At 37.4% G+C, this 21,873-nt stretch overlaps 1 long non-coding RNA gene across 1 annotated transcript; it reads right to left on the reverse strand.

The window, feature by feature from the left end:
• Positions 1 to 3,194: 3,194 nt before the first annotated feature.
• On the reverse strand, positions 3,195 to 21,558 carry LOC118152334 (uncharacterized). The gene is made up of 5 exons (XR_004741012.3): positions 21,456 to 21,558; positions 20,830 to 20,929; positions 18,496 to 18,712; positions 6,646 to 6,790; positions 3,195 to 5,192 (listed from the first exon to the last, which is right to left on the reverse strand). It is a non-coding gene; the product is annotated as an uncharacterized LOC118152334 (long non-coding RNA).
• Positions 21,559 to 21,873: the final 315 nt, after the last annotated feature.

Consider the following 21,873-nt stretch of genomic DNA (forward strand, 5'->3'; position numbering starts at 1 on the left):
ACCACCAAGTGTTGCTTGGTCTGGAGCCCTTCCTATCTCTATTCTTTCACCAACTGCTCTGATTCTTTCCATGCTTTCAAATGTCATCTTGATGTTGATGACTCCTGAAGGTGTGTCTCCAGCTGTGATTTTTCCTTTCAGCTTCCAACTCCTGTATTGAACTGTATCCTGAACATGTCAACTTTGATCATTAATCAATATTCCAAACTTAACACATTTAAAACCAAATGCTTAGTTTTCACACCCAAACTTCTCCTTTCTTGAGTCTTCTCCATCTTTTTTTGTTGGTTTTTTGTTTTGTTTTGTTTTTGAGACAGAGTTTCACTCTTGTTACCCAGTCTGGAGTGCAATGGCGCGATCTTGGCTCACCACAACCTCCACCTCCTAGGTTCAGGCAATTCTCCTGCCTCAGCCTCCTGAGTAGCTGGGATTACAGGCACGCGCCACCATGCCCAGCTAATTCTTTATATTTTTAGTAGAGACGGGGTTTCACCATGTTGACCAGGATGGTCTCGATCTCTTGACCTCGTGATCCACCCGCCTCAGCCTCCCAAAGTGCTGGGATTACAGGCTTGAGCCACCGCACCTGGCTATCTCATTAAGTGAGTATCCCCCTGTGTATCCAGCTGCTGAAACCTATTGAACAAGTAGGAGTTAGCCAATCAGAAGATTAGAAAGTAAGTGAGGACCTGCATTTGCAAAAATCCAAAAACAGAAGGAATATGATGTATTTAAGGAATGAGAAGCTCAACATGGCTTGAGTACAGAGTTCAAGGCAGAACGTGAAAAGAGATGAAGTTAGGAAGGTAAACAGAGCCCTGTAAGTCATGACGAAGAGTTTAGATTTATGTACCAAATCACAAGGAAACACTGAAGTGCTCTAAGCAACGCATAAGAGATTGACATTGCATTTTGAACACTCTGGCCACATTAAGGACAATCCAGAAAAAGAACAGGACTGATGGAAGAAAGTATAACTAGGAGGCTATTGCAGTAACTCTGGAAAAAGGGAATAATCATCTAAACCAAAGAAATGACAGTGTGGATGGAGAGAGGCAGAGACATCTGAGAGATATTACATAGATAAAGCCAACAAACCTGGAGGTTGTATAGTTAGGGTTGTGTTTCGTTTCATTTTCTGTTGATTATAACAGAAAACTTCAAACTGGGTAATGAAGAAATAAAATTTACTTCTTACAGTTCTGGAGGCTGAGAAGTCCAAGGTTGAGGGAACTTGTCTGGTGAGGACCTCCTTCCTAGTCTGCAGAGTCCCAAAGTGGCGAAGGAGATCACATGACAAGGGAGCTGAGTGTGCTAACTCAGATCTCTCTTCATCTTCTTATAAAGCTACCAGTTTTACTCCCGTGACGTGAATTCATGAATTAATTAATCCATTCATGAAAGCTGAACCTTCATGACCTTAAGGGCCATAACTCTCAATGCCGCCAACATTGGGATTAAATTTTAATAAGAGTTTTAGAGGGAAAAAATATTCAAACCATAGCAAATTGTATTTGGTGTCATGTAATAGAAGTAAATGGCACTGCAATGGCTCAACCATCTAAGAGTTTTAGTTTTCTTACATTACAAAAGTCTGGATGTACACTGTCCAAGAGTCTGTGTCTGCTCAAGGAAACCGTCAAAGATTAGGTTCTTCCTGGCTACCTGCTCTGTCTTCTAAAGCATGTGGCTCTTATCTTCATGGTTGAAAAATGGGTGTTCTATCTGTAGGCATTGTTTTTGCACTCAGGAAAGGAGATGGGAAAGAGGAAGACAAAAAGTTTGAGCCAGCTCAGTCTGTTATTTAAGGTCAAGAAAACAATAGGATTCTCAAAAATTCTAAGAGACTTCCACTCTTATCCAACTGGCTGATAGTGAGTTATATGATTACCCCTGGAGTCTAGATGGATGAGTATTTCTATTGGATTATATTACTGCCCTTAAACAAAACCAGTGTTCTGAGTAGGAACAAAAGAAATAATAGAAATTGGGTAGGTAATTGTCAATGTCTGCCATAGAGGCTGATTGAATTTGATGACAAGAAAGAATCAAGATTATTGCCCAGATTGGCTTAAGTGTTCTCACTCCCACAGCCACCACAGTAGGAAACGAAAGAGTAGGAGGAAGGGGAGAAAAAAGTTAGGGTGAAACATGGGTTCCACTTAGGACATGTTGAATGTGCACTATCTGTGGGACGATTACTTATAACAAGGATCTAGAGCTCATAAGAAAGTTCTGATGATATATGGTTGAAAGTACTGCATGTCTCATTCAAATATCTATGACCTTTCTACTGTATCCGGCTGATCTGGTAAGCTTCAAATCCTTACTCTTTAAAAACCTCTAGTCCCTTATGACTAGTACTTCAGTGATCTTCTCTGAAGTCATACAAACTTTTTAATTTATCCGTTAATACTGCATTTTATGTTGACCAGAATAGAAAGAAAATAGGATTTGCATAGCATCAAGCCAAGCAATTTTTATTTTATTTGCTAAAAATAAGAGTTTCCCCCTGCTGTTGGTGCGTTTTGCTTTCTCAAAATCATTCCTAAAAGGGAAAATAATGGCAAATGAGAATCACTAATCGCTTTCATTGGAGACTAACTGATGGGAGATATTCCAGCACTAAAAGAATAACATCTTTAGGCAGAGTTGACATCAGTTGAAATTTCTCAGCCTGGGACTGGACAGGAACATCTGGAATCCTACTAGAGCTCGCTAGCAAACCTGGGATCCAGCTGCTATGCAGTTAGACCACCTTTGTGTCCTAATCTCTGCATACTGCTTTTGGCTACTCCAATTAAGTAATTAGATTAGATTAGATCAATTAGATTGCCCCACTGGTTCAGATATTTGTAAGACTGTTTTACCTTACAATAGAACAGTCACTACATTTCTCATTTTAACCCAGTCCTTGTTGACTGGGAAGATTCGTTTTAAAACAAAACTCCCTGTAGAGAATTCAGAATAGACAAAACTTAAAATGAGCCATAGGAGGATGGTTCTATAATAGGAACTATAATAATACTGCATGATAACATTTTGAAGCAGCAAGACACGTCTGCTGAAGATTACCAGCATGGTAAACATGTGGCTTCTGTTGGAAATAAACGGATAAAACATTGTGTGACCCTGCTGGTGGGCAGAGGAATAGAGGTATCTTTCAAAATACATAAAACACTACAGTTTTTAATTGTAATCATTGAAGTGAATCACATTATCAAAGAACAGCCTGTAGAATTTCATGTTGACCAGAGTGAGGAAAGAAAGGCAGGAGATTTAAGCTCCCCTAGAAATATGCTCATATTTTCTCTGTTGCATTCTCTTTTTCTTTGCTTCTGCTAATTGTTTCAGCTTTTCTCAAGGTAACTGCCAGATCACAGCCTCCTACTCTTCAGATCTTAGTTGTAGACTCACTGTCCAAGTCAGGAAAGAAGGAAGTTATAAATGCTATTCACCAAATATTTCTGGCTTTCTGCCGTCCTGGCCATTTGTGATTTATGGGGCCATATAGGTAGTTTTGGCCTATGTGTTGTAAGCAAATCCATCTTACGCATTTCTGAGCCAGTATGAGATCCTGTTGCATTTCATTTAACTGTGTCAGTTTCTGACAACATTCAAGACGGTGGATCTCTGAGTGACCAAGATGGGCTGATCTCCCACTTCCCCAGCTCCATTCAAAATTCCGCAATAGAAATTTATCCCGAATGAGAACTAAGCCTTCACATTTAAAAACACTGAGGTTCAGGGTTGTTTGTTATCACAGGGTAATTTGGCCTATTTTTACAAATATAAAGAGCCATTTTCTCTATTTAGACTACTAAAGTATTGTTCAACATGTTTCTTCGAGTACTTTTTTAAAAACTTTAAGAGACCTAATTCAACAGAGAAAAAGAATAGTTATTAACAGTACTTAAAACATAACCTTAATTTGCACAGTTGTTAATATTAGCATCTGCTCATTTTTAATAATGACAACGATGCTACTTTGGTCTGTAAGGGGATTCTGTTCTTTTATTAACTCTTCTTTCTGATTTCAGAAGTAAAATATGTTTACTGATAAAAATATGAAAATACAAACAAGCAATAATACCTAAACTCAAGGATAACCACTATTAATTTTTTACAATTAAACTTCCAGTCTTTAAAGTAGGATTCACATTTGCAATTCTACTTTACTTAACAATATATTGTCAATATTTCTTTTTACCATTAAAGAACCTTATTAGTCATTTTAATAGGTGAATGGTATTCCATCACATTAATGCACAATGATCTGTTAAATTAATTCCCTACTGTTGAATACTTAATTGCTTCTACTTATTTTTTGCAAAATAATATTAGCCTACATCTATAATCATTTTCTCAAAACCAATTTTTGGAAATTTAACTGCTGTGTTAAATAGCACACAAAATTTACAGGCTTTTGATCTCGTTGCGAAATCACACTTCAGTAATATAAGTATACTTCATAGTCCATCCAGCATTATATAAGAATATGTATTTCTTATATTCCACTAACGTTGGAAATTCACCAGCATTGTCTCAAAGATGAAAATCAGTTTCAAATTTGTGTTCCAATTTTATGCATTCAAATCTATTCCTCTTTTGTTTTCTTTCTTTGTTAAAAATGTCTTTCCAACTCCAAAAATATATTTACCTGCATTTTGTTCTAGATCTTTTATTTTTAATTTGATAATATTTCTTTAAATAAGCCATCTGGGTTTTTGGTTCTCTGTTTGTGTAATACGAAAACCATAGTTAACTTCATTTGTTGTTTTACTAAGGAGCCATTTTTTTCCTAAGCCATCTAGCGGATAAACTTTTCATTCTCTGTGTATATTTGGGTCTGCTTCTTGGCTTGCATCAATTCCATAGTGTTTCAATTATCGAAATTTTCTCAGTATTTTTTTATCACCTAAACAAGCATACACAGGCAAGTGTGCATATACATGCACACACACACATTGAGGACAATCATTATTTTTTCTTTTTGAATAATCTTTCTATTCTTCAGAGTGTTTTAATGTCTAGAAATCTTGAGCATTTCATGTCAGGGGCAGCACCGGAGCTGGTGCAGGAAGATCTCTCTGGCAGTGAAGAAAGCTTCAGATGAATTCTGCAAGGCAGGCGATGTTATGATCAGGGCTGACAGATGGAACTTCTTCTCAAGGAAGTTTCAGTCTTTCTATCTAAAAAAAATATGTCTTTAGTTTCTTAATATCCACATGTGCTGTGAACAAGACACTGTCCCTGTCATTCCCATGTTAGAAAGGAATAAACAAAGAGGCAATTGCCATACATTGTGATGAACTGCTACAGTAGAAGTGAGTTCAGGGCTTGTGCCTGAGAACATGGACCTTTGACAATTCTGGCTTGGATAACCAGAAATATCCAGGTCACACTTTAAGATGCTACAGATAAGCTATAGTGAAAGCCTCTATCCCTTCTACAGAAAGGTCAGGATTTTCCAAACACAAGTCCTATAGCAAGGCGGCAGGTCTAGATTCTGAATGATGCCGGTTAACCATCCCCTGCAACCATTGATTTTATTAGGCATGCACCACTACAAAATATAAATACTAAATAATTTATGTAAAGCGTTTTTGTTGGAAATAGCATGCATGATTAATTTTGTCCTTGATGTGAGATGCAAGCTGAATTGTTTCTGTCTAATTGGCAGCTCCCTTCAACAGCTTATTTTCATTAGTAACCACTTGTCATTGCTTTTCTTGATGCAAAGTAAACATCATAATGATTCAGAATGTTTTTAGGCTTTGGATGAGATTTTCTGCTTCTGACTCCAAATAGAGACAATTTCATAGACAGCCCTGTAAGGACTATGAACTAGGACTGTGATAGTCACAAAGTGCTCAAACGACTAGTTCCCCTCAAGAGCTTATCAGAAATGCAGAAACCCAGACCCCAACCCAGACCTACTATATTAGAATTTTCACTGTGACAGGAAAAACCCCAATGATTGTGTGCACATAAAATATAAGAAGCTCTGACCCAGGAGACATGGGGGAAACTCAGAGCCCAAATATCTCTCTCCCCTCATCACCCCATCATGACATATTTGGGACTTAACCATTGCATGTGTGATGTTCGACACAAAGCGTTAAACCTAAGAAACAGTATTCTTTAAAGACCCACTTTCCAGTTTCACTTGAGCCAGTGTCTGCTCAAACACTGTTGTTAAGATGTCCCTTCAGGGCAGAAACCAACTAAGGTCAAATTCTGTTTTTAGTATAAAAAATTTAAAAGAAATGTTGAACATTGGGTATGTGCTTTAAAAAAAAAAAAAAAAAAAGGTTTGTTTGAGTTGTTTGAGTCTTTCAGGTAATAGAATAGTCTCCGGCTATGGGTAAAAATGTTATAGGAGATGAATATTAAGTAAATGGTATTCACACTGTAAGTGGGATGCTTTATGTGAGACACTTTTGCTTTCCTCTCATGTTTTCAGAATTCTAGAATTTCAAGGTTGACAGAGGCTTTGAAGATCTGGATCTCACTTCTACTTTCTACTCCATTTGAACACCTCTGATGATGGGGCACTCATTACCTATAGAAAGGCAGTCGATTGCATTTTATGGAAATACAAATGGTTAGAGAGCTCTTTTTCCTTTGACTTCAAAAACATACTTCTCTGTAGTTTATTTCCTGTGATCTGGGATCTTAGCCTTTGTAGACCATGAAATAACTTTATCCTCTTCTTCATAAACTAGTCTCTCAAAATCTGAAGCCACTTGTCACGTTTTCTCCTCTCCAAACTCAGCATATCTATGTACTGTAGATCATAAGGAGAAAGAAAGGAAAATTAACTACAATTCCCAATCAACAATTTCATACGGTTTTGACTTTTCTGGCCTGGCTGCTTTCCCCTGAGTGCACTTCCATTTCTGTCCAACTGTGTCCACATATTAACACTTTCATTCATTTATTCAACAAATATTTATTGAATCATTGACTGCTCATTGAAAGTGAGGCACTGGAGATATAGTAGTGAATATAATCAACAAAATTTGAGCTTTTGTGGAGTTTACATTCTAGCTGTAGAAATAAATAATAAAGTCAGGCGTGGTGGCTCACTCCTGTAATCTTAGCACTTTAGGACACCAAGGCAGGTGGATCATGAGGTCAGGAGATCAAGACCACCCTGGCTAACATGGTGAAACTCTGTCTCTACTAAAAATACAAAAAATTAGTCAGGCGTGATGGTGTGCACCTGCAGTCCCAACTACTCAGGAGGCTGAGGCAGGAGAACTGCTTGAACTGGGGAGGCAGAGGTTGCAATGAGCCAAGATTGCACCACTGCACTCCAGCCTAGGTGACAAAGTGAGACTCCATCACAAAAAAAAATTAAATAAATAAAAAGAAAGAAAAAAAGAATAAAAATTGCTATGGAGAAAAATAAAGCTGTGAAAAATGAATAAAGAATTGTTATTTCATGTAGAGTAACCATAAAAGCCAATAGTTGAGCAGAAACCTGAAGAAAATAACAAAGCAATCCATGTGGGTATGGGAAAGAACATTCCAGGGAGAGGAAACAGCAAGTGGAAAGACTCAAAGGAGAGAATACACATCGTGTGGTCTTGGGACAGCAAAGAAGCCACTGGAGCTGGCACTAAGTGACCTCAGAAGTGAGGAAGCAGGATCTGATTATACAGAGACCTGTAAACCATTGAAAGGACCTTAGAGCTTTTTCTCTGCATGAGATAGAAAGCCACTGGTATGTTATAAGCAAATGAACAACATAATCTGACTTAGTTCTAAATAACCCCTTCTGGCTACTGTGTAGAGAATAACTGGGCAGGGTGGAGAGGCAAAGAGGGATTGAAGGTTTGCAGGAAAAGCAAGGAGACCATTGAGGACAGTCTGACAATACACTGGGAATAAGACAGTGGCTTAGATGACAGTGGTAATGTTGGAGAGGGCTTATACTGCTTTGAGCCGAAGCCACTCCACAAGCAATCTTTCTGTTCTCAGTACTGATTTTCATGGGACTCTCATTCAATGTAACCTATAATCTTTGCAACTTAATGCAGGGAATACATGAATCCATAACTCCGTCAGACTCTAGTGATTTCTCCAAAGAAATGCTTGAGCTCTCACTTCCAGAACTCTCTCTCTGCCTGACCTAAAAATTCCTAGAATACTTCAAGTTCTTCCTGGATACTGTTCTAGCATCTGTTGATATGGATCTAAATTCATGTCATTTGCAACAGCCAGCCCAAAAGAGCAGACACTGGTAGGGTATTAATCATGTTTCCTCTGAACTCACAATTCTTGTGAACATTGAGTGCTTCCTAAGATGAGCACCTATGATTTTTCCCCTACTGGATTTAGAGGACTCAGCCCAGGAGTGGTGTAGGCCAGAGGGACAAGGAATATACTATACCCAGGGGCAGTCCTTTTAATGATGAAAGTTGAAGAATAATACCCCAGGCTACTTTATCCCTTGGGTGGAACCACACTGAGGCATGTTCTGTACTATCTCACAGAGGCTCTTGTCAGAAATTACCCATAGTTGCCCAAAGGGGTAACTGTGCTGTCTCTTTTTCCTTTTCCATTCTATTTCCTCATTCCTCCTCTAGTGTTTCTTGGCACTGTCTTTGAAATAAGTGATGTGATTAAGATCTTCATCTGCTTCTGGAAAAACCCAACCCAAGACAAGCAGTATAAATATAATAGTAGAGAGCCACTCCTCTTAATGCAGTGGGCAGACTCTTCTGAAGGCAGTGAGTTTTCTCCGTTAATTGTTCAGTCAGTTACAGATAAAACCCCTTGTTCTACTCTTTTCCCCATTTTCACTACTGCACTTGAATAGCATTTTAAGATTTTTTTAAAGAATATTATTAACAAAAGAGTAATTATTTGTCATTTTAAAGAGTGGAGAAGGAAATGACATAAGCAAGATAACAGAATAGAAAATCCAGGACGTTCCCTTTCCCCACAGAGAAACCAATTCAACAGCACATGGACCAATTTCCTTTGTAAGAAATCCAAAAATCTGAGAGGCCCCGGCACCCCAGGTCAGGGCAAAACCAACTGCATCAAAGTCAGTAAGAAAATTTGTGGCACCCACTTGCCACAATTCCTCACTTGCCATTGAATCCCATGGCTCAATGTAGTGCAATTCGGGGAAAACTGTCAACTCCTGGCTTTTCCTTGGAGAAAGCAAGAGAAGACTAAAATATCCATCCAATGTGCAGAATTTTTAGGTACTGCCTGAAGGACTGATTTCTGTCTCTCTTCTCTCAGAGTGCTGATGTGACCCAGCATCTGCAGATGACAGAAGGTCACTGCAAATGAAAAAGCAGTGAGTGGCTTGCTTAAAAGCCAGAGAACCTGAAATACCAACTAAGCAAACAATTAAGAGGTTCTGAAAAAAAGAAGGAAAACTGACAAATGCCTCTAATTGAGAATGTACATGAACAAATAGAAAAAAGATGCATCCACAGAAAAGGTTTGAGAGGCTTCCGGAATCTTTAGCCAGGCTGATTAGGAAAGGTCTTTCCCTGCCCAAAGCCATTCTATAAAGACTGGGAGAAATGACTGTTTTTTCTAATGTGCAAATCCCAGCACAAAGTTACAAGGCACATGAAAAAATAGGAAAGCATGGCCCAATCAAAGAATCAAAATAAATCTACAGAAACCAGCCCTAAAGAAATGAAAGGCTATAAGCTACTTGACAAAGAATAAAAAAATCACAGCCATAAAGATGCTTAGTGAGCTCAGGAAAAATGATACATAACCAAAATTAGAATATCAGCAAAAATAAAGGAAATATAAAAAAGAATCACATAGAAATTCTGGTGCTGAAAATTACAATAATTGAACTGAAATGTTTACTAAAGTGGTCCAACAGCAAACTTGATCAAGCAGAAGAAAAAAACATGAGTGAACTTAAAGAACGGTTGTTTGAAATTATCCAGTAAGAGGAAGAAAAAGACAAAAGAATTAAAAGCATGAAGAAAGCCTAGGAAACTTACAGATAACCAAGAAGAAATGCACAAATTCCTAAAAACATACAAGTATCAAGAGTGAATAATTAAAAAATAGAAAAATCTGAATGTACTAGTAATGAATAAGAAGATTGAATCCATATTCAAAAACCACCCAGAAAAGCAAAGCTCAAGAATAAAGGGTTTTACCAGTCAATTCTACCAAATTTTTAAAGAAGAATTAATGTCAACCTTTCTCAGACTCTTCCAAAAATTGAAAAGGAAGGAATACTTCCAAACTTATTTTATGAAGTCAACATTATCCTAATATCAAAGCCAGACAAAGACATTATAAAAAAAGGAAGCTGTAGGCCAATATCTCTGATAAATATAAATTTTTAGATCTTCAACAAAACACTACCAAACAGATTTGAACAACAAATTGAAACTATTATATATCACATTCAGGTGGGACTTATCCCTGGAATGCAAGCATGGCTTAATGTATGAATCTATCAATATTATAGGTCACACTGAGAGAAGAATAAAAATTATATGATCATCTCAATAGACACCAAAAAATGACAAAACAGGGGTCCAAAGTGGCTCCCGCCGGAGCTCATGGCGCTCGCGAAGGTGAGGTCATCAGTTCAAGGCTAACCTGAGCAACCTCATAAGTTCAAACTGATTGGCAAAAAAAAAAAAAAAAAAAAATGACAAAATTCAGCACCATTTTACAATAAAAGCACTCAACAAACAACCAAGCTAGCACCAAACTCATAAGTGAAAAACTGAAAGCTTTTCTCTAAGATCAGAAATAATCCAAGGATGTCCAATCTCACCACTTACTTTTAATCGCCATGGAACTGGAAGCCCTAGCTAGATAAATTACTCAAGAAAAATAAACTTATTTAAGTAAAAAAAAAAAGAATAAGTAAAATTATCTCTGTTTGCAGATGATATGATCCTATATGTATAAAATCCTAAAGTTCTTTTAGTTTCTAAAACAAATCCTGTTGACTTACTAAACAAATTCAACAAGGTGGCAGGTTTCAAAATTAACATACAAAAAATAAGTTATGTTTCTATATCTAGAACTAATTAAAAAACATCCAAAAAAAAGATGTTAAGGGAAATAATCCCATTTATAGTAACATCAAAAAAATAGTTTGAAATAAATTTAACTAAGTTGACCAGAGACTTGTACACTGAATGCTACAAAACACTGGTGAACTAAATTAAAGAAGACACAAATAAATGAAAAGACATCTTATGTTCATAAATTGAAAAATTCAATACTGTTAAAATGTGCACATTACCCAGTGCAATCTATAGATTCAGTGTAACTCCTATCAAAATCCCATACTTTTTTACATAAATAGAAATAAAAATCCTAAAATCTGTAAGAAATCACAAAGGACCCCCAAAAAGCCAAAGCAACCATGAGAAAGAGCAAAGCTGAAAGTCTCATACTTCCTGACTTCAAATTATATTACAAAGCCACAGTAATCAAAACAGTATAGTACTGACATAGAGATGAACTTATAAATTAATAGAACAGGAGAGATAACCTAGAAATCAACCCATGCCCATTTAGTCAACTTATCTTCAACAAGGATGCCAAGAATATGTAATGGGGGAAGGATAATCTCTCCAACAGATGGTATTGGGAAAACTGCACATCTACTTGTAAAATAAAATTGAACCCTTATTTTACACCGTACACAAAATTCAACTCAAAATTAACTATAAAACTAAATGTAAAATATGAAACTATACAATAGCTACAAGTAAACATAAGAGAAAACATTATAACATTGTTTTTTCCATGATATCTTCAATATGACATCAAACATACAGGATCCAAAAGCAAAAATAGACAAGAAGGCCTACTTTGAAAAACCTTAAAACCTTCTGCACAGCAAACAAAACAATCAACAGGATGAAAAGGCAGCCTATAAATTTGAAAAAATATTTTCAAACCATATATCTGATAAGGGGTTAATATCCAAAATATATAATAAACTCCTACAACCAGTTGCAAAAGAAATAACTCAATTTAAAAACAGGCAAAGAGCTTAAATAGACATTTCTTTTAAGAAGCCATACAAATGGCCAGCAGGTATATGAAAAGATGCTCAGCATTACTAACCATCAGGGAAATGCAAATCAAAATGACAATGAGGCCGAGCACCATGGCTCACACCTGTAATCCCAGCAGTTTGGGAGGCTGAGGCGGGTAGATCATTTGAGAGCAGAAGTTCAAAACCAGCCTGCCCAACATGGCAAAACCCAATCTCTCCTAACAATTAGCCAGGCATGGTAGCAGGCACCTGTAGTTCTAGATCCTCAGGAGGCTGAGGCAGGAGAATCCCTTGAACCCAGGAGGCAGAGGTTACAATGAGCCAAGATCGAGCCACTGCACCCCAGTCTGTATGATATGACAGAGCAAGACTCTGTCTCAAAATAAAAAGTTGAGCTATCACCATATCTATTACGATGATCATTATTTAAATAAGTAAATAAAGTATCAAATATTGGTGAGGATGTAGAGAGTCAGAACCTTGCACACCATTGGTGAGCAAGATACAGGTACTCTGTGGAAAATAGTACTGAAGTTCTTTGAAAATCTGAAAAGAAAAATACCATATAATCCATCTGTCTTATTTCTAGGTATGTATCCAAAATAATTTACAGCAGGATCTCAAAGAGATATTTAAACTCCCATTTTCATTGCGGCATTATTCACAACAACCAGGAGTGGGAAACAACCTAAATGTGTATCAACAGATGAATAGATAAAGAAAATTATATATATATGTGTATATATATATATATATATACACACACACACACACACAATGGAATATAATTTAGTCTTTTAAAAGAAAATCCCATGGTTTGTTTCAGCATGGATGAACTTTGAGAACATTATGCTAAGTGAAATAAACCAGTCACAGGACAAATACTTCATTTTTCCACTTACGTAAAGTATCTAAAGTATTCAAACCCATAGAAGCAGAAAGTAGAATGGTGGTTGCCCTGCTGTGGATGGGGAAAATGAGGTATTACTTGTTAATACAGTTTCAGTTATGACAAAAATTTGTGGAGATCTGCTTTTACAACAATGCACATATGGGCCCAGCACCGTGCCTCATGCCTGTAATTCCAGCAGTTTTGTGGGGCCGAGGTGGGTGGATCACTTGAGGTCAGGAGTTTGAAACTGGCCTCAAACTCAGATGTGATCCATCTGTCTCATTTCTAGGTATGTCTTCAAAATAATTTATAGCAGGATCTCCAAGAAATATTTGAACTCCCATGTTCATTGCGGCATTATTCACAACAACCAGGAGGCACAAACAACCAAAATGTCTATCAACAAATGAATGGATAAAGAAAATGTGATATATATACACAATGGTGTAAGGCCGGTTGCCTCACCAGGAGCTTGGACACACCCATCCCTCACCCCACCTGAAATTTACATCACATCATCTAGCTCCACCTTGGAAATCCCCTCTGCACTCAGCACTAAGCTCTGCACTTGGTACCTAGCCCGCTCATCAGAAATCCTGCCTAAGCAGCTTGCCCCCTCTGCATCCTCTTTCTCCATAGCCAATCAAATGCCTTCACTCCCTATAAAACCCCATGCCTGAGAAAGGTCGGGTGTGACTTCCCTGGCCTCTTTCCCCAGGACCACGGAACCTCACCCGGGAGCTGAATAAATTGGCATTTAATCTTTTTTTATGCTGGCCTCAGTTTCCTCATTTTTAACTCGGTGATAAACCTTGCAAAAGAATCAACCTTACAAATGGAATTGTGGCCAACATGGTGAAACCCCATCTCTACTAAAAATACAAAACTTAGCCAGGCATGGTGGCATGTGCCTGTAATCCCAGCTATTTGGGAGGCTGAGGCAAGATAATTCCCTGAACCCAGGAGGCAGAGGTTGCCGTGAATCAAGATTGTGCCATTGCACTCCAGCCTGGGCAACAAGAGCGAAAATTTGTCTCAAAAAAACTAAAAATAAATTTTTTAAAAATGCACATATAGTAAATATTGTAATAATGTACTACCCAATTACAAATCTGTTAAGAAGGTAGATCTTCACAATTTAAAAAAAAAGAAATTATTCTAGCAACAGTCACACACCTATGCATCAAAATTTACAGTCAACAAATTACAGTCGGATGAACCATTTTGAATAAGGTCTGCACCTGCAATCTGGAGTGACTACCCCTTTGTCTTAGTTTTATTACTGATCATCTGTGTAACCATGGGCAACTTTCTTGCCCTCTCTGGGCTTCTGTTTCCTCAGTAAAAGGACTAAAATAAATTAACTCTAAAGTTGATCCTAACAAAGTTTCATGACCCTGAGTTTCTGGTTTACTTAGCATAACCTTCATAAGAGCAAAGTTATCAACCGACTGTCTTTAGACAGACCTAATTTTATATTTTCATGTAGCTCATTGAGGCAATTTCTTCCCTAGTCTATTCCTTTGTGCTGAATTTTTATTTTAAGTTTGACACTCTAGATATCCGTGTGCCTCAAGCAAAACAGTTGACAGAAAGCCATGAACCCATCATGCCCTGAGTCACAGGAAGTAATTACTAATAATACTAATTCTGGTTCATAGTTTGCTTCTCAGTAATTACAGCTGCAGTTGAATGCTTTTAGCATTAACATCGGCCCAGAGTTGCAGCTCCCTCCTCATCTCAGGGAAATGGAACTGTGAGTACCTTTTAAAGCAAGGTTTGCTGCTTTTTTGCCTGGAACACTTTTTAATTGGGTATCATTTGGAAACTTCTAAATCCCATTTTAGAGCTTCTGGTCACTGCGTTGTTTATTGAAGCCCTAAAAGCTAGTTATGAGGCATGCCTGAACAGTGCAAATGTCAGAGCAAAAATTATGATCATCTCTGCTTTCTTCCGAGAATGAAAAGAGCCATCATCTTGACCTTTTTTTAATATACCAAAAGAAATCTAAGATAGCAAAGCTGTATGAGAAAGTACTTATGAATTTGAGAATGAAATTGCACTTCTAATTTAGGAGTTTTCCAGCTAGTTAGGGGGGTTTTAAAGTGTTGGGTTGTTCAGGAACCCACAGAACTGTGTAAATGTACAATTTCGGTTTATCCACCCAAGTGCCTGATTAGAAACTTGAGTCATCTTTACCTTCACTCTGTCTTCCCCACCCACATTGAATGAGTCAACAAACTCAACCCATTCTACTTTTCTAATGATTTTGGAATTTACTCCCCCACCTCCACCCCCATTGCTGCTGAAAAGGCAATTAAAGATCTCATTACTTCTTAAGTGGGTGAGTGGTTGGCTTGATCCCAGCCCCTCTCCACCTCAGGACTCTCCTACATGGACACAAGAGATGGTTTACTAGAGCACAAATTGGAGGCTGATTTTCTACTTAAAAATACACAGTGGTTCTCTGGGGCACAAGTGAGTCAAAGCCTTTGGTTGGTACTGCCTACTTCTTTAGCTTCTGCTCTCAGACTTTCACTTCATCACTTCCAGCCGTCTAAAGCTCACCCACAGACTTATTATGTGTACATCCCTTGAATTCCAAAATGCTCCGTGCACTTGCAAGTATTGCTGTTAGCTCTTTTCTTTGCCAGGAATTCCCAATCTTACTTATCTTTGAATGTGAAGCTCAACCATCAATTTCTATGAAACTTGCCACAACTCTTTTAGAACAGCTCCATTGTCTTTCCTGCCTGCTTCCCTAAAACATTTATTTGTTAACCCAATTATTTTTTTCATTCACCAAATCTTCAAGAAGCAACTAAATTCTGGAAATATGGACCCCTGCCCTTAAGGAAGCCTGCCTTCTTACAGACGATTGGATGCTAGCTGATAGTCTTTTTACCCATATTTTAATCAGTGTTCTGCTTCCTTCATCGGACCGCAAACTCCTTGAAGGAAAGAGACTATGTTTTATTCGGTGCCCAGCGCAATAAGTGATTTTCAACTAATATCTATTGAATTTTACTTAAACTGGCATATCTCTCTTGAGTATGTATGTACAAGGATGTATTTGTACTCAAATCAAGAGACTTATAATGCCTTGTACTTTGGTAGCAGTGCCCTGTCCTGGATATCACCTACATGTCACTGTCTAGCTTAAAACAAACCAGACACTGTGCGAACATCTCAGCAGCATTAGTGTAGATAACATATAAGAAGTACTTGTCACAGTGAATGGCATCCGAAATTGCTAAATAAACACAAATCCCTCTTCAGCTTAATTTGAGCAGCCCTGCATTTTTTAAGATTCAAAATAAGCTGGTCTTTGTTTAAGTTTGATTGACTTTTCAAGTAAGAGCTTCCAACAAAGCAAGAGTTTGCATCCAACACATGTCCTCAGAGGGTTTACCATTCAATCAGTAATAGGAGAGGCATTTGCAAAGAAGAGTAGAAAAAGGTGAACATTGGAATTCCTGTAAGAGAGCTGGGTTTCAGGACCAGCTCTGACATGAATAACTTCTGAAAAATCACCTCATTTCTCTGTTACTTAAGTTTCTTATCTGTCAGGGACGGGAACATTAATAGCACTTTTACCTCCCTTGAAGAGTTTTGCAGATAAAAATATAATACCTGTAAAATTAGCCAGAAAAATAAAGGTAAAAACTTATCAAATGTGAGGTGGTATTTGTAATAGTAAGAACTTAGGAAATGCTCTCATGATGGAACCATCTCTCAGGGATGTCCCCAAGGACATATGAGGCTGCTTGGTAAATTGATACACATATGGTCAGGGATTTAGTAGCAGGAGATAATAAATCCTCCTTAGGTCCTCTTGGGGCAGATAAGAAACAAGTATATCCAACCCTCAGTGACCTGTGATAACAAGGCCAGGGATGATATGGATAAATGGATTTCACAGATTATCCAAAAATATAACTTTTCCCAGTTATGACCTCTAAACTTCTGCAGAAATTCCTTAAAAAGAGCCAAATTACTTTCACCTGGACTCATAACTGACATGAGTTTCACTGCCAGTTCCTACCCCCTCCCATGCCCAGATACAGCTGCAAAAAATAAATAAATAAATAAATTTAAAAACAATAACAACCAGTGAATCTGCTGGGCAGCTGCAATACCTAATGCTGAGCTACCCAGGAGAACTCAGTACATTTTATTTTCAGAGACCTATAAGGTGCTGGCCCTGTCCACATTTTCCTGGGGCAAGGAAGAGGCAACCTAGGGACTGCCAACCCAGAAAATTCTGCAAGTGACCTCAAACCATGGTAATTTCCCCAAGCCGCCTGAAGGAGCTTGTCCCTTCAACTGATGCCTCGGCAGCAATGAAATCAAGTCTTGGATAATTCCTAGTCCAGAACTTTTCTGCAAATGTTTCCAAAGCTGGGGCAGGAAATGGCTTAGAAATGAACAAATCTGTTATTTGAATTATTCAACAATTCTTTCCCTGACAACCCCATGAGGGAGTTGCTTTCCTGTCATTTCTTGTTATGATAGCTTTTCTTTCCATTCTTTTTGCTGCTTTTCCTGAAATATTGGCAAGATAATTCAAAAACACTGTGAAAAGCACCTAGGGAACGACCATCTGCAAAACAGCAGCTCCATAGGTTACATGCAGCTTAATCTTACCTAGGAACTCAAGAACAAAATGTAGCAGGTTAAAAAGCAGGAAATCATTGATACCCTCTCGATGGGAATTAGAACAACATTGAGAAAAATGAACTACTGATGACACCTACTTCAAGTGGCTTGCATTCTTATTCACTCCTTGATTCAATGAATGTTTGCTCCGTGTTTGCTCACTGCCACACACTCCAAAAGAGCATACTTGGGGTCTGTCTGTCCAGTTTCTAGAATACTATCAATAACCGCAGCATGCAATTCCCCTCCAAATCTGTCCATTTTGCATTTATGCCAGTGAAATAAGCAACCAACACAGAGAGAGTGCAAGGTATGATGACAGCCATCCCAATTTGCTCAGAACTAAGAGAGTCCCGGGGACACAGGACTTTCAGTTTTCTTTTCTTTTTCTTTGTTTTATTTATTTATTTGTTTGTTTGTTTGTTTGTTTATTTGAGCTGGAGTCTCACTCTGTCACCAGGCTGGAGTGCAGTGGTGTGATCTTGGCTCACTGCAACCTCCACCTCCTGGGTTAAAGTGATTCTCCTGCCTCAACCTCCCAAGAAGCTAGGCCTGCAGGTGCATGCCACCACGCCCAACTAATTTTTGTATTTTTAGTGGAGACAGGGTTTCACCATGTGGGCCAGGATGGTAACCTTGTGATCTGCCCACCTTGGCCTCCCAAAGTGCTAGGATTACAGGCGTGTGCCACCACTCCCAGCCTCAGTTTTCTTTTCTTTGTTTTTTCAGTTTTCTTTTTTTTTTTCTGTCCAGACCAGCATGGAGTGGCATGATCATGACTCACTGTAGCCTCCTTTTGACCTCCCAGGTTCAAGTGATCCTCCTGCCTCAGCCTCCTAAGTAGCTGGGACCATAGGTGTCTACAACCACACCCCCTATTTTTAAAATTTTTTTTATGAAGACAGTGTCTTACTGTATTGTCCAGGCTGGTCTTGAACTCCAGGGCTCAAGGGGTCCTCCCATCTCAGTCTCCCAAGGTGCTGGGACTACAGGCATGTGCCACCATGTCCTGCCTCAGTTTTCAAACTGAGAAAGTCCTGGAAAACTTGTGATAAGTTGGATTTCACCTTTGACAATTTTTGTGTGACCTTTAATGATTTGTTTAAATTCTTAGGCCTCAGTTTCCACATCTGTAGAATAAAGGCACAAGAATAGTTTAAGATTACCTTCAGCTTCAGTATTCTTAGAGTGAATTTAACATCTTAGGATGTTAAATAGCCTTTCTATTAGAATGGTTTCTGGAGGAGCTATAAAGATATAGGGAGTTCCTTAGAAATATCTAGGCACAAATAAAAATAAGGCTGTGTTCAAATCTGGTTAGATTCCCAATGATTACAAGAATCTAATCTAAACATAAGCCACTCCTTTTAATTAAACAGCTGCATTCTTTGCCTCCATGCGTGGATAAACTTAGCTCAGCACAGAAAAAGTTACATTCAGAAACTGTAACAGAGAACCCCAGAGTCTGTTCTGGTAATAAATAGCTTAAAATTATATTCAGCTGGGTCCTTCAGCAATTAAGCAGTATGATCATCTCATAGTATTCCAGGTGAAACAGACTTCTGTTGCTATTGGGTGCTTTGTGTTATGGGTAAGATTGCAGAGGGAATTAAGGAGCACAGACCACGTGAATACTCACATCTTTGAAAGAATCACAAGTAGAGAAATCAGAGAATAGGAAGATGGGAAGAGGAAGGAAGCCTGATTCAAATTCTAACGCTAACTTAGACAAAGACTTCACTTTTCCTGGACTTTAGTAGCCTCATCTGTAAAATGAGCAAAAAATATACTTTCCAGGGTTGTGTGAGGGTAAACTTGTTCTCTTTCTTTAAAAGTGTGTATGTGGTTCTTATATTCATCAATTCTTTTTTTTTCTTTCTCAATTTCTTTTATTGCATTTTAGGTTTGGGGGTACATGTGAAGAACATGCAAGACTGTTGCATAGGGACACACATGCAATGTGATTTGCTGCCTTCCTCGCCATCCCCTATATCTGGCATTTCTCCCCATGCTATCTCTCCCCAACTCCCCACCCCCCGCTGTCCCTCCCCTATTTCCCCCAACAGACCCCAGTGTGTGATGCTCCCCTCCCTGTGTCCATGTGTTCTCATTGTTCAACACCCACCTATGAGTGTATTCATCATTTCTTACATTTTACATACATACACACACACCACCCCACACACACTCACACACATGGATTTATGTATGGATAAATTTTATTTTATAAATTTATCCTTATATTTTATACATGTATTTTACATATATACTGTGGGTATATATATATATGTGCGTGTATATACACTGTATACAATATATACACATACTTTATTATATATAATGTGTACATATATATAAACTACTATATATACACTACTATTCATATAAAGTATAAGAAAGGATTTATAAAATAAAATATAAAATTTATAAGAGAATTTATAAATAAAATTCATTTATATATAAACCTATATATAACTTGTATAACTATATAGCATATATGTTTATATTATATTTTATATGTAATAATATATTTATTATATATTTTATATTTCTGTTATATACTTATATATCATTATATATACTATATAGCATACATAGTTATACAAGATATATATAGGTTTATATATAATTATATATGACATAAGCTACATGTTATATATAATTTATATAATATGTAACTTATATGTTATATATTATGAACAAATTAATTATTAATTATGTTATATATATCTCACTTAAATATGTCTTATATATAACTTATATATGTTATATATTATGTTTTATATTATATATAACTTATATGTTATATATTATGTTATATATATGCTATAATATATATGTTATATAACATATAACAAGTTATATATATTATATATGTTATATATAATTTAGATATATGTATAAATACATAATTAATTGATTTATATATAATATATAACATAATATACATTCATGTTATATATTATATATAAATTAATTATGTATTTATACATATATATAAACTATATATGCAGTCAACCCTTGAACAACCCAGTGGTTAGGTGCACCAACCCCACACAGTTAAGAATCCATACATAACTTTTGACTCCCCCAAAATTTAACCACTAATAGCCAGCTGTTGACCTGAAGCCTCACTGATAACATAAAGCTGATTAACATATATTTTGTATATGTATTATGTACTGTACTGTATTCTTATAATTGAGAAAATATTATTAAAATTATAAGGAAGAGAAAATACTTTTACCGTTCATTAAGTAGAAGTGGATTATCATCAACATCTTCATGCTCGTCATCTTCACCTTGAGTAGGGGCAGAGGAGGAGGAGGACAAGAAGGGGTTGGTTTCTCTCAGGGATGGCAGAGGAGAAGAAAGCTCGTGTAAGTGGACTCATGCAGCAAAGTGTCAACTGTATAAAATACTTCTAAAAACATTAATATAGACTATGTCGTACTGTCTGACTGCAACAGTCCTTGATATAAACAGCAAATAGCATTTCTAAATACCAAAAAGGTTGTGCAAATCTAGAAGGATATGTTGTGGAAGAATAAGTAGCAGAACCACTCTTTAACTCCTTCAAGTCCGGTCAGAGCTACTTTTTGGCTAACCCAAGAGTCTCCCAGATTAAAATAAGAAGTAAGGTGTCATTGAGCATCCGTCCGTGTCTCTGAGAAGAATTTTCCCTTAAATTGTTGGAGACAAACAGCGATCTAAGAGTATTTTGTGATCTATAGAATCTCATGCTAAGAAAGGCCTCCAGATCCCCTAGTCTAATGATGTTTTCTCTGACTTAGATAAATGCTCACCCAGACCCTACTCATGAGCTCCTAAGGTTTTTATTCTACCTTTTTGCCTTTACTTAATGCGTCTTACCAGATTCAGTTTCTATTGGTCCATCTGATTGCATTCGTTCGGATTCCTGAGACTCCCATGTGCTAAACACCGTGCCTACCACACAAACAGTAAGCCCTCAATCAATGGCATTGTTCTCCCTTGCACTACTTTCTCCTTCTTACATAATCCCTGGCTCAAAGTAGGGCACAGTTAGCATTCTTTAAAAAAAAAAAAAAAAAAAAAAAAAAGCTTTTCCTGGTGTCCAAAAAGATGTGCCATGGGCTGACAGCCAGGATATTCCTCTGGGAATTAACAGGGAAAATTCAAGAGGAAGAGAGGAGAGCAAAGTGGCAATCTGGTGTTGGGATCTGAATTCTGTTTGCAAGGAAAAAGGTTCTGTTGCCTTTAGATGGCGAGTAGCCCAAAAGCTGCTGAAATTTCGATTCAATGGTAAAAG

Source organism: Callithrix jacchus, chromosome 3 (genome assembly GCF_049354715.1).
Source record: "Callithrix jacchus isolate 240 chromosome 3, calJac240_pri, whole genome shotgun sequence".
In the NCBI taxonomy this organism is placed as follows: domain Eukaryota; kingdom Metazoa; phylum Chordata; class Mammalia; order Primates; family Cebidae; genus Callithrix; species Callithrix jacchus.